Below are 16,585 nucleotides of genomic sequence, written 5' to 3'. Positions count from 1 at the left end.
GTGAACTTTAAAGTCTAAACAATATAATTATAGAAAGTTCCCGATGAAGATCTTTTTTATCGCGCTGTAAAGAAATGGCGGCATAAACGGTCTGTTGTTTCGCCACTTAACTCTTTGTCTTCAAAGGATTTGGGCAAAATCAGGAGCTAATTTTGTCAATTTTTATCCTTCCTCATGCCTCCCTTCCTTGCACAAGTCTCACATTTAGTGTAAGTGCCAAAGAAGTGTGTTACATGTGACAACCAACACACCTTTGGATGTGTGGGCCTGGAAAGCAAAAAAAAAAAAAAAAACTGGGTGAGACTCACTGTAGGCCAACAATAAAAAAATAAAAAAAGGTGAAAATCGGAATAAATGAAGCCGATTGTAGAGTAATCCTGTAACCAAATAATATTTAACACATGCAGAAACACTCCAGATATTTCCTGCCGCGCATGTGTATGTACACGCACTCCTGTACGCATGTCCGCACATACAAACAGGCTGTGTACAGTATCCGATTTGGCCTCTCCTCTGAGCTTTCTCACCACGACCACAATTCATTAGTAATTGACCGCAGCAGCCTCACTCATTAAACATTAACAGGCTACTGGTGAATAATTGATTAATGATATGAGGCGATCTGCAGCAGCATTCTGACAATAAGAGTGCATGGATGAGAGGGGGGAGAGGGCCGAATCAATGCACTCACTCACTCACTCACTCGCTCGCTCACTCACTCACTCTGTACTTAATTAACTCACACTCATGTTTTAGCAAGTGTAGACAAACTGCACACGCAACGATTTTTAATGACATTTCGGCGGCCGAAAGCCGGCGAACGTATTGACTCACAACCTCATTTAGAACGAGAAGAAAAAGACCTGAAGAATAATGTCACCACCTCTGCGCTCCTCAAGATTCCTATCAATCTTAGTTTTGGAGCCGATGACAGTTTTTTTTCTCAGCCGGTTGATGCCGTGTCTCATTTTCAGACAGAAGCCTAACCCAATTTCTTAGAGCAAACACTCTGCCATTTGTCAGTCCCAACAGGTACTCATGGAGTGTTTTTTGTGATTATTTCAGCCAGACTATTGCAGTCCTATTTGCAGCATTTGTGTGTGTGTGTGTGTTCCTGTGAAAAATTGTGGATGGGTCACAAAATTGCACCCCAAAATAAAAGAAAAAAGGAGGATGCTGGAGGGTCAACACACAACTACCACAATCTAGGATTACGCTCGTCTCTAATATGATGCCCCCGTCGCCAGAACAATTTCATTCGTCAGTGCCTTCAAGAGCTGTTACAAATCACTGCTGTAATAACAAACATCCCTCTGTGTAAAGGTTTCATTAGGTTTAGGCAAGAAAATTACTCAGGTTTGGGTTAAAATAACTACTTTATTAAGGTCAGGGGGACCTTTGTCTACCTCTCGCTTAAGGTTATGGAAAAACAGTACATACGGTCAAATAAAAGACACCAACAATGACTTTTGCAAGAAGACAGGAAGCAAATAGTCAACTATATCAAATCCAGTGTAATGTTGACCAATCTGTCTCGATATCTACTGTATACATGATATGCCCATCAGTACGTTAACATCTTTAGGAGACAGTAAATGGTTGGAACAGAGGGATAGTTATAAAAGCACCACTGTTACTAAGAAGCGATGAGAGTCATGTGATGTATTTCATGGCCTTGCAGGAAGGACGTGGAAAAACAAACAGAACAGGCAGGTTATCAGACGGACACGGACACTGACAGACAATGATAAAAGATATATGATATAAGATGACATTGGATTTGGTTCAAGATTAGGTTGCTGCCCGAAAGTTGTCCCTTTTTTCAATGACGCATGTGAAATATCAGAGCTGTGTGAGGAAGTACGCAGATTTTACAGCCAAAACACTCATTTTCAATCAAAAAAGTATTTCTTTAGTCAATATTTTGATTAGAACTGATGCTGTTGGAGTTAGATTCATGTACTTGTGTCGGATTAGAGAGCAGCAAAATGTTGATGTTTTCATCTGTGCTAATTTCAAACCGCCATGCTGCTACAGCAGCTAAACAATGGCTGACAGGGGTGGGGGCGGTTGTATAGCTCCTTTTGAAAGAACTAACATTGTAATGACAACTTACCACATTGTCTTTATCCTGCCTCTTTTTTCAGCATGCCAACAAGGTCGTTAAGAAAAATCGATAAGGTTGTGCCTGCACATGTGTTAAAATCTGCATGAGATGGAGTGAGGCAGGGACAGACGGTCACCAGAGAGTACTCTGCCACGTGACACTGAGCAGATACTGTGAGAAATTACAGAACCAAAGAGAACAAGGATCAAGACAGCAGGTACTCGGAGGCTAGAGGATGTGTCGGGTCGTTTCATCCTTACTGTTACAACTTACCTCGAGTCATGTACCAATTTACTCAGGGAGTGGGGCTGGTTGTAATAATACATCTTCTTGTATTTGACATCAGTTAAAGTGTTGTAATTTAACTAACTTCCTGTCCATTTTGCAGTTAGCGATGAATGTGACATAGCAGAAAACAGAAACTCTGCGTGATCGCCAGCAGACAGGACCGCCTCTTTATGGAGTTCTCTGTCCTGATTGGATAAAGTGGGCAGGGATACCCGAGAATTTCTTTTCTCTTTTACTGCGTGAGCAGCAGGAGGAGAGACGTGTGTTACTGACCAAACACTCAGTTGGGATATAGAGCTATTTAACACTTAATTCAATAAAAAATAAAAATCACTTACAGCAGCTTTAAGGGCTTTAAGGACTGTGATGTTATTAAGTGGCTCTGAACGATCCCCGGTCTCCCCCTTGTTGTCTTTCCGTACACCACATCCATCTATTGATCTCTCACGGCCGTCCACTCTCTCACACAAATACATCTTGTCTGTCCCCACAAACAGTGGACCTCAGCCAACAAATACTGTCCCCCTTAATGAAAACTGGCTTTTGGTTGATTGTGTTATTTTTTGTTTAATGAAGGAAACAGCTGATGGTTTTGTATACGGTGTAATGTAACATGGAGAAATGTCAGAAATCCCTGCTACCAGACTGTACCCTAATGCTTTTAAAAACGAGTAATTAGTAGTTTATATTTAATATATTGATATTTTCCTGTGGCAGGACCCACTTTTAAAAGTACAAAAAGGCAAAGACACAATGTGCACACATTTTAAGTGTCTCTCAAGAGCCTCCTGCGTGTTTGAGAACACGGCCAATCTGTGCTCGGTATCAAATTGGCCGATTTTAATTACATCAACTCTTTGATTGTTTTTGCCCCAAAAAAGCCTTCAAGCATCCCCAGTGATGGGAATTTCTCATTGTCAGTGGTGAGGCAGAGTTTCATTAAAGTTATCTGACATGAAGCTGATGGACATTCAAAACAGACAGGGCTGGTTAAAAGTGTGGGAATAATACAAATGATGCTTTAACGGCCCCCGTAATGATTTGACATGCAGAATGTAAACATCGCTGACTTGTCACCGTGGTTACGTCTGTGAATATAGGATGATCTTGTGCAATTTGTTGACACTGTACAGCGTTCATGCTGACTGGTGCACAAGCAATTTTGACAAAATGTTGCTGCAGAAGTCAGCTACTGGAAACAAATACATTCTTTTACCACGTTAAAATTGGATCTGAAACAGGGAACACAGGACAGGATACAGTTGACACACACACACACACACGCACACACACACACACACACACACACGCACACACAGTAGTTATGCTGACACTCACGGAGTGAAAATTAGGATAATGACAGTCATCTAGCAGCGAAAATAAGAGCTGGAGTCAGGCTGAGAGAGCACCGGCTCATCAGAGAGAGAATAGACTGAGATATGTCCACTGTCAGCGCTGATGAAACTCACCAGGACTTGGCAGGGGCCAGTCACAGAGGTGCTCGATGATGAATGGGGGCAGGCTCACCCCTTTAAATCAACTAATGGTGTGTGTGTGTGTGTGTGTGTGTTTGTGTGCCTGTGCTCGTACAAAGTGTGTCTTGCCTGTCTTGGCTCCTGACACTCAGAGCAGTTAAGGAAGCAGACCAGTTCATTATCACACGTTTTAATATTTAATTGTACGATTTGATAAAAGATGATGTTTCATTAATGAGGTGATCCATCCCTGGGTATCAAGAGTCGTCCAAACTAGCTCAGCGCTCTGATATTGAAACTTTTCTGCGTCTCTGTCATCCTGTTTTATGCTTCGGTTTTACTCGGGGATGCGGCGTGTTGTTTTCTGCTCTTCCGCATGTATTTTTAGCTTATCTCTTAATCAGTATTATCTAGCGTGAGATTTTGTTATCCGCTTGTGCATGTATGCTTTAAATAGCACAGAAATAATTTCATCCCTGTCCATTAATCTCCCATTTGGTTAATTATCACAGTTGCTAATTACAAACCTCTCGACTGCAGAAGACCTCCTCTGCCTGTTCCTTCCCCTGTTCCTCCTCTCCGTTCCCTCTCCCTTCGTTCGCCACATGGCAACAAGACAGTTTGCACAGGAAACTTTAAATAAAGAGGAAGTTTAACTATGACAAATCGATTAAATATGTCTGGGAACGTGCCCAAAACTCAAGAGATCTTCAGTCCTGTGCAGACAGCGACGTTGGATGAATCTCTAGCTCCAGCCATTAGATTCCCACCCACCCCTGTTTTTTTTTTTAAGTGGGTGCCTCGGTTGGTGCTGGCGATGTATCCTCAGCCGTCATGCTGCTATTTCTGCCCATGCCAGTCGCTCCAGGATGGCTGCTCTGAGAGGGGTGCTTTGAAGAGCTGTCCAGGTGAGAGCTTGGCAATGGCAAAGCTTTTTCTGCTCTTTCACAACACAGAGTGCCCTTCAGGGACTCAAATTGCCCTGCAGTGTAATGGATAATACTCAAATCCACACTGAAAACACACAATGACACACACACAGGCACGTGCACAAGAACTCACTGTAAAGCTTCCTATACATACCCGCCAGTAACGTATACACAAAGCATATGTGCACTCTCTTTTTGGGCACACACACACCCTCAGTTCCTTCACATATTAAAATAGCAAGTTGGACTAAACAAAAAAGGCGGAAGACAATTGCTCTGGCATGAAACTCTCCCTTGGTACCGTTTCAAACACAGGGAAAAAAACAAACTTAAGTGCTCTAACAGTTTATTTTTCTCTCCGGACTTCAGCTCTTCTCTCAGTCCACCTCTTTTTGTTTCCTCTTCCCATCCTCCGTTAATTTCGCCTCCCCTCTTCTAATCAGCGGAAACATAGCTAGACTACAGATGAGACCATATGTGCCTGTGTGTGAGTGTGTGTGTACGTGTAATTATGTGTGTCTAATTATGTGTGCTGTTCTATTCAAAGACACCGTGGAGAAGGCAACGGTGGGGTAGTGAAAAAGTGAACTCATCACTTGACAGATCCACAGAGGTGCTCCCAAAAATGCACTAAATGTGGACTCCAAGAGCTGCTCCCGCTGCTCTCTTCTCTCTTTCCGAATGCCTTGAAGTACACATCCTGTGTGGACTGACGTTCCCTCACAGAGCAACGGTGTTTTTTTCTTTGCCTCCAGTGTCTCCCTGTCCGTCCATCTGTTTGTCTGTCTGTGTGGTAGGATCCAACTGGACCCCTTTTTAGCCTCAGTTTTAATGTCCATAAAGTCTTTCCAAGGTTATGGGGGTGCACTGGATCTCTACAGCACATTCAAAGTTTTCAGACAGAATACAATAACTTCACCCCTGAGTTTTAAAATCCTTTCTTTGCTATGGTTTGAGTGGCACAAAACTTAATGCAACCAAGTACATCTGAATGATCTTGGGCCTCAGATTGTGATGAAGGGAGCAGCTGGCCAGGGAGGGAAAGAAAATGAATCATTATTTTTCGGTTGCATGGGCAAATTGTACATGTAGTATGGTAATATGATATGAATGGCCTTCACAGCTTCTTTTAAAAAAAATACTTTATGTTTCCCTGATGTCCTAAACATCAAGCCATCTACTCAAGATTGCTGTAAGATTTGACTTTCAAGATAAGTGCGTCCGGAACGGCTAATACATTCATTCATGCATCTCATTAAAGGTGAAATTTGTAAAATATGGCCAGAATTCAAATGTAGCTCCAAAGCTGCACTTTGCTTGCTGTCCTCGGCTCTGGCTCGCTAACTCAGATGGCTGTAGAGACAGTGGCACAAGAGTTAGCGTTTGCAGGGACCACAGATCACTTTGAGTTTAGCTCAATTAAGGTTTAGCAACCTGAGCGTGAAAATGGCTGGACACCAAATTGAGACTGAATACAGCCTCCAAGACTGATGGAGGCGATTTACAGCAGGGCTGACAAGAACTATGACTTTGGGGATGAGAAGAAACATCAGGTGGGGTTGGCAGAGGCCTGCAGTGGCAGAGCGCTGAGAGAGTTGGGCATCAGCAGCGGGAAAATACACTGTCTTGAGCAGGAATATTTTCACATCTTACTCTGAGGATTGTTTTCGAACAAACCCAAGGCTGTTTTGAGTTAATGAGGCAATTAAGCTCGTCTTGGTTCGATTCAAAACGAGAAACATGAATTCAGAAGGTCTACAGTTTTATTTGTCTGATTGGTTTTGTGTTAAAGTATTTCCTTTCTTGATATTTTACACTAAAGCCAAAGCTACACTGAAGAGTTTGTGAAACATGGTGGACTTGCTGGCTGCCATCTGAAACCAGCTGAAACTACAGTGGCTAAATGATCAGACTATTGTCTCATGTGGTACAAAGTTGTATTAAAAGATAACATGGGCTGGGGCTAGCTGGTTAGCATGCTAACTTCAAGACCTGCAACACAGCAGAAGTCTCTGACATAACGTCAGCACTGTTGTTTCTTCACATTCTGTTGATGATGTTCATTTTATAAACGTTCTAGCAAGCACACACATGATATTACATTCCCATAAGCACACAACCACGCACAAGAACAAGCACTTTTAAACATAAAACACATAAATACACAGACACAGACGCACACACACAGCAGATTGCTATCACAAGTGAACCAAAGTTATGTGGGTAATAAATCATTTCCCTCCTCACATAATCTCACGAATGACAAAGTGCATATAGATCAGAATGTATTTTATTCATGAAAGTGTGTGTGTGCGCCTGAGTACACAGATTTTCCTCATGACCATTTTACATTTTTTTTCATTTCCGGTGTGTGTGTGTGTGTGTGTGTGTATCCGTGTGTGAGGTGAAAGGATATGTGTGTGAACGGTGTCATACAGCCTTGGGGGTACAATTTTGAATCGTAGCCTTAAGGTGGTCCTCCTGATCTAGTTAACCAAGCCAGTTACTGTGGTGCACCAGGTGAGCCAATGTGAATGGATAATATCATGGTTTATTGGCTGCCAGACATTGCTATTGGGCCTACATGTTAAATATATGGTTAAATTTGGACCACTGATGCTAAAAACTGCTGCTAAAAACTGCTGCCATTTGCTTCTGAGATTGAATATTTTATGAATTTCTACCAAAAAACAAACATCATTTGTTCATTATGTCATCGATGAACCCCGATTTTTGATGTTTCAGGCTTCAAGCAGATTAGAAGAGGATTATTACTCTTCACATTTGAGTATTAGGCAATTTGTTACATTTTAATCAGCATCAGAATCTGCTTTATTATGCATACACATACAAGGAATGTGATTCTGATTTTACATGGCTTAGAAATAGACATTCATCTAAGAACAAGAATAACAAAAACTAAACAAATAGAGCATGTATGGATCTGTTGGTTGTTTGTTTTGGAGCCATGGTTGGGGCCGTAGATTCTAACCTGCACAGACCTTGTCCACATGCACACGGTTTCTGAACATCCATTTTCAGCAACCTAAAATGCTGTTTATATGTGAATAAAAGGCAAAAAGACATGGAAAAAGCTTTGTTTTAAGAATTACCTGGGTAAATAGGGCCCTACATATTCAACAAACAACCCCCTCCTTCACATTTTCTTTAGTATATGCACAACTGCATATTAATCAATCAGTCACTGTAAACCAATCAACAGTAATGAGCCATATGTAGTCCCTTTTATGATGTTGACATATGGTACACATGCCTCTTCTTCCTTTCATTCGTCCTCTTCCTCTACCTGAAGTAAAAGTAGCGAGCGGGCGACTTGCGTTTCCAGCTGGGCTGGGGCATGAATCTGTTTTGCATGCTGGCGCACAGTCTGCAGGAGCAGATCTGGAGTCAGTTTCATGTCTAAATTAGAGCACTCAGTAGCACCACATTGTAAATGAGTCTTAATGAGTTTCCCAGCCTTTATTTTCTGCACTGTTAGACAGCCCTATGGCAGCACTGAGATGTCAGCCGCTCCTGCTGGGGCTAATATCCTCCAACCACCATGATGACACTGCCACCAGTCATTCACATACACACAGGTAATTGCATGCTCCAGGCATATATATATTTGTGTGCGAGAGAGTGTGTGTGTGTGAGACAGCTTGCTGCGTTCACCAGGAGATTTTGAAGGAGAGTGTATCCAACATAAGGCAAAGAGGAATAACATAGTTGTTGATAAAGGACAGCACATGAATGATACCCCATAACAGTGCAAATATGAGTTTTAATGCAGCACATTATGTGACGGTGCATGTGTGTGTGTTTGGACACACATTTGTGTCACCTTAATGACAATGAATCTTAAAAACACTATATGCTGTATATGCTATCCCGAAGGAGATAAATGCGAAAGTGGAACATGTTTTTTGGTGTGTATGGCGAGTGCGTGTGCGCGTGCGTGCGGCAGTAATCATCTCATGACTCATCTGAATACTAAATCTCTCTTTTAGACTTCCATGCAAAGCACCTCAAATCCTCATGTTTGCTGCTTAATACAAAAACAAAAAAATCATGCTCGTTTTTGCATTTTTATCACACCGCTGGCAGCATCTGCCACGAAGACTTAGAGATCTGTTAGCTGAGTATGTGGGGCAGCATACATTAATCATGGCGATATTGAGTGGAGTGACAGATACTCATATCAGCATTTACATAAACAAGTGGAGCGGCGTATGAATCCAAATGATGTACCATAAAGTATGGATGATGTCAGACAAGAATTGTACCGCAAACGCTGAGGAGCATGAGGCTGTAGGTGACAGGCAATCCAAGGAGCAGGGATTGTAACCCAGCATAAGCCTGATAACAGAACACAGCAGTCACCTTGTCTTCTGCGGGTCAATCTGACAACTCTAATTGCTTGTGTCTGAGGGTGCTCGTCTTCTGATGTTTTTTTGTGTGCCTTGTGAGGGTAAAAAAGAGAGGGCTTCTCCCGGCTGTGGATTTAGCATGTCTGCATTCAAAGGGCAGGAGCTGATCTATGAAAAGAGTAAAATATTCGAGGGATGAGTGCCAATCTAATAAGGCTGCTAAGGATACGATGAATAGAGCATCACAACAACTATATGCACTGTAATCTGGGGGTGTTGCGTCACCTCTTACAGCTAATCTTCTTAGGAGGAAAAAAAGCAAGCGACAAGGACGCTGCTTAGCTAGCAAAGAGCAAAGAGGGAACAAATACATAAAGGAATCTAACTCTGTGAGTTTGCCTGTCTGTCTTTGTCTGGTTTTTCTCTTTCACTGCTGATCCGTCCTTGCCGAGCACACACACGTACTCTCCGATCACAGATGGGCACATATACTTCAGCAAAAATAGGAATTACAGACACTTGCTCATCAAATATAGTTTGAGAAAGTATGATTAATCAAAAATACAAAAAATGAATCCTATACAAATGTTAGTAGCCTTAATATGGGCCTGACCTTAACCCCCTACACTGTAAAGATGAGCCCTGCTAATTCATTATGTCATTGATTTGAAGCAACCAATCAGGATATTTTGATGGTGTGATGCTGCCAATTCAGTGCATGCTGGGTAGGCTCTGTCAAAAGTCAAAGTCACCATAGACAGCAAACACGGTGATGCACTACTTTTTTCAGAAGATAATAAGGCCGAGCATGTAGCAGACGCCTCTATCAAAAAGTGCAGTGTAGTAAGAGCTCTAACTGTACAAGCAACCAATGAAAAAGAGAAAAAAACAGTCTACAGTTTAAACCTGGGGGTTTTTTTTTGGAACAAAATACTTTAAATATTGTTTTTCATCCCAGGCAAAAATACAAATAACAAAACACTCTTAAATGTGTATTTTATTTTACATTCAATTAAAGTACTACCCATCTCTGCCTCTTGTTAGTCTCTCTCAGACTTTTATGTTGCTTTTCAATCACACTTGTTGCATGGTAAGGACAGTAACACAGATACAGATACCATCAGATCATTAGTAATAAAGGAGACCATTACCCTGTATGTGGAACCCATTCTATAGATTTGCAGGAAAAATGCAAATCTTAGATCATCTTATCATTTTGAGGTACTTTAATTTAATATTTCCATTTTCTGCTACTTTATTTTCCACTCCACTACATTTATTTGCCAACTTTATTTCCTAGTTACTTTAAAGGTTGAGATCACTCAGTGTTAATAGGCTATTTCTTATGACGTAACCAATCAGATAGCTGTAGTGTTGTGGGCGGGACATTAAGTAAGACCACAGAGTGGTGAATGAGGACAGAGTGCTGCTTCCGAGCCAAAGTTTTGCAATTTTTTATTGATTTATTTTATTGGCAACAGGACAGAAAAAACAATGAAACCAATAATCAGAAAAATGCTGATTATCGGCCCCAATAATGAGCCGGGCTGATAATCAGTCTATCTCTACTAGCGATCCGCTGATATTTCCTGTATCGCCACCAGCAGGTTGACATTTTACTGAAATGACTCATGCTAAACTAAGATTGTGAACCTGGTAAATATTATAGCTGCAATACATTAGCCTGTTAGCATTATGTTTGTGATCATCTTAGCAGCTCTGTGAGGGTGCACAGTGGTGCTCTGAGCTATAAATGCTATTTTCTTAGTGTTGTTAAACCGATGCAGGTGGGAGAAGGTGAAGTATTTTTGCTCCATTACAAATGTCTGTTTGTGAGCGTGAGCGTGTGCATGCGTGTGCATCTGTGTGTATCTGAGCATGTATTGCTAATCGATAGGTCGCAAGAGGCTGTTATCTGTTATCTGTTTTTGTAACAGTCAGTAGTAAATCCCTCAGGAGAAATGTTCACTATCATGGTATTACACACCGAGTTTCTCATTGTGCTGTCAGGCCACCCTTCATGTGAGCGAGCGTGTGTGTGTGTGTGAGCGTGCACGTGTTTCTTTATAGCTTGAGGGAAAAGCGGCAAACTCACGTTCAAGTGCAGGCTGGATAGAATACACACGAAGCGTCAATATTTGTGTGCAGAGGCAAAGATGTAGCTTGCAGGCTGTGAAGCACCGATAAATCTTAAAATATCAGGAATCAGAAAAACCACGCGTATCAATACATAAAGCTCCTGCTGTCCTTCTCTTTGTCTGAGGGCGTTTTAATTGTATTTAAACACATAGATAAGTGCACTATCTGTGACTCTAACTCCGCTTTTGGGCTGAATTTTTAGGCTGACTTGAATCTTTCTTGAAATTCCAATATATTTATAAATTTTGTGCTCTCACAGAAAAGCACCACCTTGTCTTTCCCTCCCTCTCTTCCCCACCTCTCCTTCACCTCTTCCTGCCTCAGCCCCAGCTCATTCTTCACTCCCACCTCCTTCCTCCTCCTCCTCGCTGGGTACAGGGCAGGGTAGCAGAACTGTCTCGTCTTTGAGACGTGAGGAGTTTGATCTTCAGAAAGTGGAATCTAGATAGCATGTCTCGCTGTGCTTCGGGGATCTGTACGTGTGCGCGCGTGCGCATGCGAGGGAGAATGTGCGCCCACATGTGTGTCTACGTTACGTATCCAGAGGAAGATAAAAGCCTTAACCCCCGACATTGCTCGGTTCTGCTAAGTAAAGCAACAGGAATAGGTCGCAATTTGAGCAGCAGAACCTCTGCATCGCCTTCAAAATTCACACAAAATGCAGTCATGAGTCATACTATAGAATGCCATCACCTCAACACACACACACACACACACACACACACACATAGACATCTACCTGCCCTTTCTGTCTTATACTGTTATTTTTAGACTTGAACATTGACCTTATTCAGCTGGCAGGCATAGATCCATAGATAGGTACAGCTCAGATAGATAGATGGTTGTTTAGTAGTACTAAAAGACACAAGTCTTTTGTTCACATTTGTTTTGTTTTGTGGGATAAAAGCAGTCAACAAAAGGCCCGTCTGAATCCAAGTAAAACTCGGCGAAGAGTTTTGTCCCACAAATGACAAAACAACAGAATATCTAACTGCAAACTCGCAAAATTAATGTGCAACTTTATTAACAAAGAGCCAAATTTGTTCCCATTTTCACTTGAACCCCGTCAGAAAGTGCCAGCAAACATAGATTTTTTTGCGACTCCTTTGTGTTAAACAAATCAAACGGTACAAGCGTCGTACGAACATCTCGGCGCTTCTTCATTCTGTGGATAACACGACGAATCAAAGCCAGTGTTTGGCCTTGATTTTGTCTTTTGAAAATCATTTCTTTTGCTGTCCATAATACAGAGAGCGCTCGTTCCCCTCCTCGCTGTGGATATAGTGCAGGAATGTCAGGGCTTCACTGAAAACGTGTGTGGTTGTGTGCTAACCCATTCGTGTATTTCTCGTATCTGTGCAAGCGTCTCTTTCTATCTTAAGATCTGCTGCGAAAAAAGATCTTTTCAGGAGAACATGACCCGAGCGTTTGACCACCACTTTCCATTTCTTCCTGTCAAACACATGACAACATGTTCCTTAAAGCCTTCCCACCCACACGCTTTGGGTTTACTTAATGAAGCCATATGTGTCTCCTGCATACTTCCGAACAGGTGTAGCTTTCAGACAGGAGCCGGTGTATTTTTGGCAGCTTGTGTGTGAGTGTGTGTCTCCCGCACATCTGTATGCATTTTTTTTTTTTTTTTTTTTGCAGTTGTGCGTTTGTGCCTGTGCACATGTTCAGGGAATAGGTGATGTGTGTTTGAAGTGCAGAAGCACCGACCAAGTGTTGCATACTGTTGGATGGCTTTGTTGCCAGATGAAACAGAGAGAGAGAGCGAGCGAAACAGAGAGAGAGGAAGAGAGAGCTGAGAGACGGAGCTGAACTTAAGTAACCCTCCCGCACTGTCTCTCGCTTTGAATTTTAGCAAGAATTTTAACTGAAGAGTTTAACTTTCCTGATTGTCGCTGCCTGAGCCTCTGCCAAACACTCGAGCTGTGTCAAGGTAAAAAGCAACAGCAACTTTTCTGGGCGCGTTAAACTCCACAGTTTCTGAAAAACACCACTGTCGGTAGCCAGGCTAAAGTATTACGCCCGCAGAGAGATGCACATGTACGGTACAGTATGGCGTTTGCATAATGAGAACGTTGTATAAACTTAATTTCCCGGAGGCTGCTCTCCTTGTCAGTGTGTATGAGTTTGTTTCCTTTTTGTCCACATGAAGCCTCAAACAGGACTACTTGCTCTTTTCAAAGCAAAAAGGTCACCGTCTCCACGAACCGAGACGGCCAGGGTTGTAAAACAAAACTCAGTGTTTCATCAGCGTATTACCATAAACATTTTACAGTAAATGTCTTCTCATCCTCGTCTTTCACGACACGTCAAAATGTGTACGGATACAGGAAGAAACACAGAGCCCTGTTTTGTAAACAGCATTTTCTGCTTTGGTTTCTGAAACATGAGTCATGCACTTTTTTTTAGCTTAGTGAAAAAGGTGCGGGTGAGGGGGAGATGCTCTTGGATTCAGCTGATTTACTTTCCCCACGGCATCGTGCACTTTTACGCTCAGTGGGACTCTTTTAGCCTAACCTTGATCCATGACTGAGGGCTGACTTCACTCCACTGAAGGTGTTGCACAAGCACTTTCTTTATCTTATTTCACCACAAAAGCTTCCCTCCCTTGTGTTTGTAGTTGAAAGCCATTTTAACACATAAGTCATTTAATTTGTTACATACGTAGAGACGTTATTTCCATTTGAATTTATCAATTAATTCATCAGGTTAAAGTTTCAACACAAGTTTGTTTATACTTTTACCCCATAGATCAATTCATTTTGGTAGTAGCAGATGTTTTCCCACAGATTCTATGCTATGATAAAATTAGTAATATAACTATCATTAACTTTTGACATAAAAATACTTCAGGTGTCTTGATTTTTGACCAAATACCTCTGTATGGATGTTGCGAAGATATTGTAGGGATGACTATTAGTACGTTCACAAAACATTGACACAATGACATTTCGATAAAGTAATGACTAAATGGTTAAAGGCAAGTATTAGAACAGTCTGGTAAGTTCAGATAATTACATCTCTTTACAGTAATGCAGCCAACCACAGAAAGATGACACTTACCATATCACAGTAAAGATAGATTTCCCAGCATGCCTTGTCTTGTCCTTGTCCAGTGTTGCTGTGTTATTTACAATATCCTGGTTTACACACACACTCATACACACTATGAAATGACTGCCGTGAGGTGTAGTCCCCTGTTGTTACCATGTACATAAGCATGCACTATTTTTGAGTTTGTAACTCTGATTGGTGTTGCTGGTGTGAGACACACACATACAAACACACACGCACACACACACACACACAGATTGACAGACATACAGACACACACACACACACACTCTCAAAGAAACCTGTTTATAGAAAGTAATGGAGTTACTTCAGCCTCTCTCTCCTCTGGTTTTTGTAGTTTCCTTCACTCGGGTGGATGCTAACATGTGGACAGCTACAGCGGTGAGGATGAGGTGGATGAATAAATCCACTGGTTTATCGCTCCCAGCATGCGGTCCTGTTTATAGGCAGCCTGTGAGGGAATTCAAATCGACTCCGTTCTGGCTCTCTCCGGATTTCTATTGTTAGACCCGAAGAGATTGGGTACCTTTCCTTTCCCTTCTTCATTCTCTTCATATTCCTAGTTTCTCCTCTCCGATTCTTTCTTCTTCTTTGCTCATGAAAAGCTGTTAAAATATATGGCTTCAGAATATGGAGAAGCTGGAGTGCTTTGTTTTGGCCGGAGAGCAGCCTCAGATGTGTTCCTGTTAAAAATATAGTATTAGAGAGATAAGAAAATTCAAGAAACAAACTGCACACACGGCCTGTCTTCTGTTTACTTTTCTTTTGTGTGTTGGCAGTCCCAAATGGCCTTTCTCTTTGTGCAGGCTGCAGTTTTGGTTTTTCACTTGCTATTCAGTACATTGATGTCTGACTCCAGACATCTCCAGTCGTGTTTGTGGCAACAAAACTAGGTATTTTAAGACAAAACATGATCTTTTCCTTCTTCCAACTGTGTGGTCTTTGTGCCTAAAACCCAACCAGTAATCACATAGTTGTAGTAGTGTCAGATAGAATAGAAAATAAATTGTCGACGTTCTGGCCGTTCGGTGGCATTAACTGATTGTTTTGCCACTTGGGGGCAGCAGAAACATGCTGTACACAACATCAACAAATTATGACCTTGTAAAACGAGTCTTGATTGTTTACACATTCAGCAGACGCAGAGCCCCATGAGCATTCACGCTCATTATAGCTCAGTTTTGGTCTGCACCAACTTCTGAGGGAAACATCTGAAACTGCTAAATGCTCCTCCATGTCAGAGAGTGAATCAGTGAATCCCTCCCCCATCCTGGGAAAAATATGATTTGTCCCCTCCCCAATAAATCCCTGTAAACACAGCTATGTAATATAAATAATATTAATAACACACAATAAAAGAATAAAAGCCCTTATTCCCTCTAAGCCCTCAGCAGTGGCACATGATGCAGGTGCATGTGTGGGAATCTGAGGTGATTGTTGATGGCTGATCTCCAGTAAGTAGTTCAAACAAAAGACTTCTTCTCTCACTGAACACATTTATAATTGCCACCACTCTTAATTTTCCCTGCACTGAAATACACGTCACTCTTTATTAGGGATGTCAGTGTTTCATAAGCCGACACCAATTAATCGGTGACTAACCGAGGCTCTGATTGAGGAGCACTGGACTTATTTCCACACTTTGTTTTGTCACTGTGGCAGCGCTGGAGGAAGGAGCATGCCGGACGCAATCTGTAACCAATTAACAGTTACAGCTGACATCCCTACTCTTACGTAAGCCAGCGGTTAGTGAGCCACAGTAACAACCGGTGTTTACAGCTGTTTGAATTTGAGTCAGTGAAAGAAGTGGAAAAGCAATGAAGTTTTCGTTAGCTGAGTGTTCTGCGGCAGAGGAACAGCACCGCTTTTCGTGACCCCAATAGTAATTTGTCTTGAGAAAATGTCATTCGAAGCTAGTTTTTTGCCCCTGAAACTGGTCTTAAAACCAAAACAATGTACTAAAAGGCACTAAAAAGCTCTGTGAACTGGACTGAAGCTGCAGAGTCAGGTGATAATTCTTTGTACACATACATTTTGTTAATGTGAAAATTACTCATTCTCATATTTTAGTTATATAAAAAGTATTTATATAATCTTTAAAATGAGAAAGAGATAAAATCTTGGTTATCTCATGCTTTCTGTTATCTCTCCTCTCCATTCCTCTGCTGACCGGCGGACGTTCAGCAGACT

Source organism: Pagrus pagrus, assembly GCF_965226575.1.
Source record: "Pagrus pagrus genome assembly, chromosome: 10".
NCBI lineage: Eukaryota > Metazoa > Chordata > Actinopteri > Spariformes > Sparidae > Pagrus > Pagrus pagrus.
Note: the sequence above shows the minus strand (reverse complement) of the source record.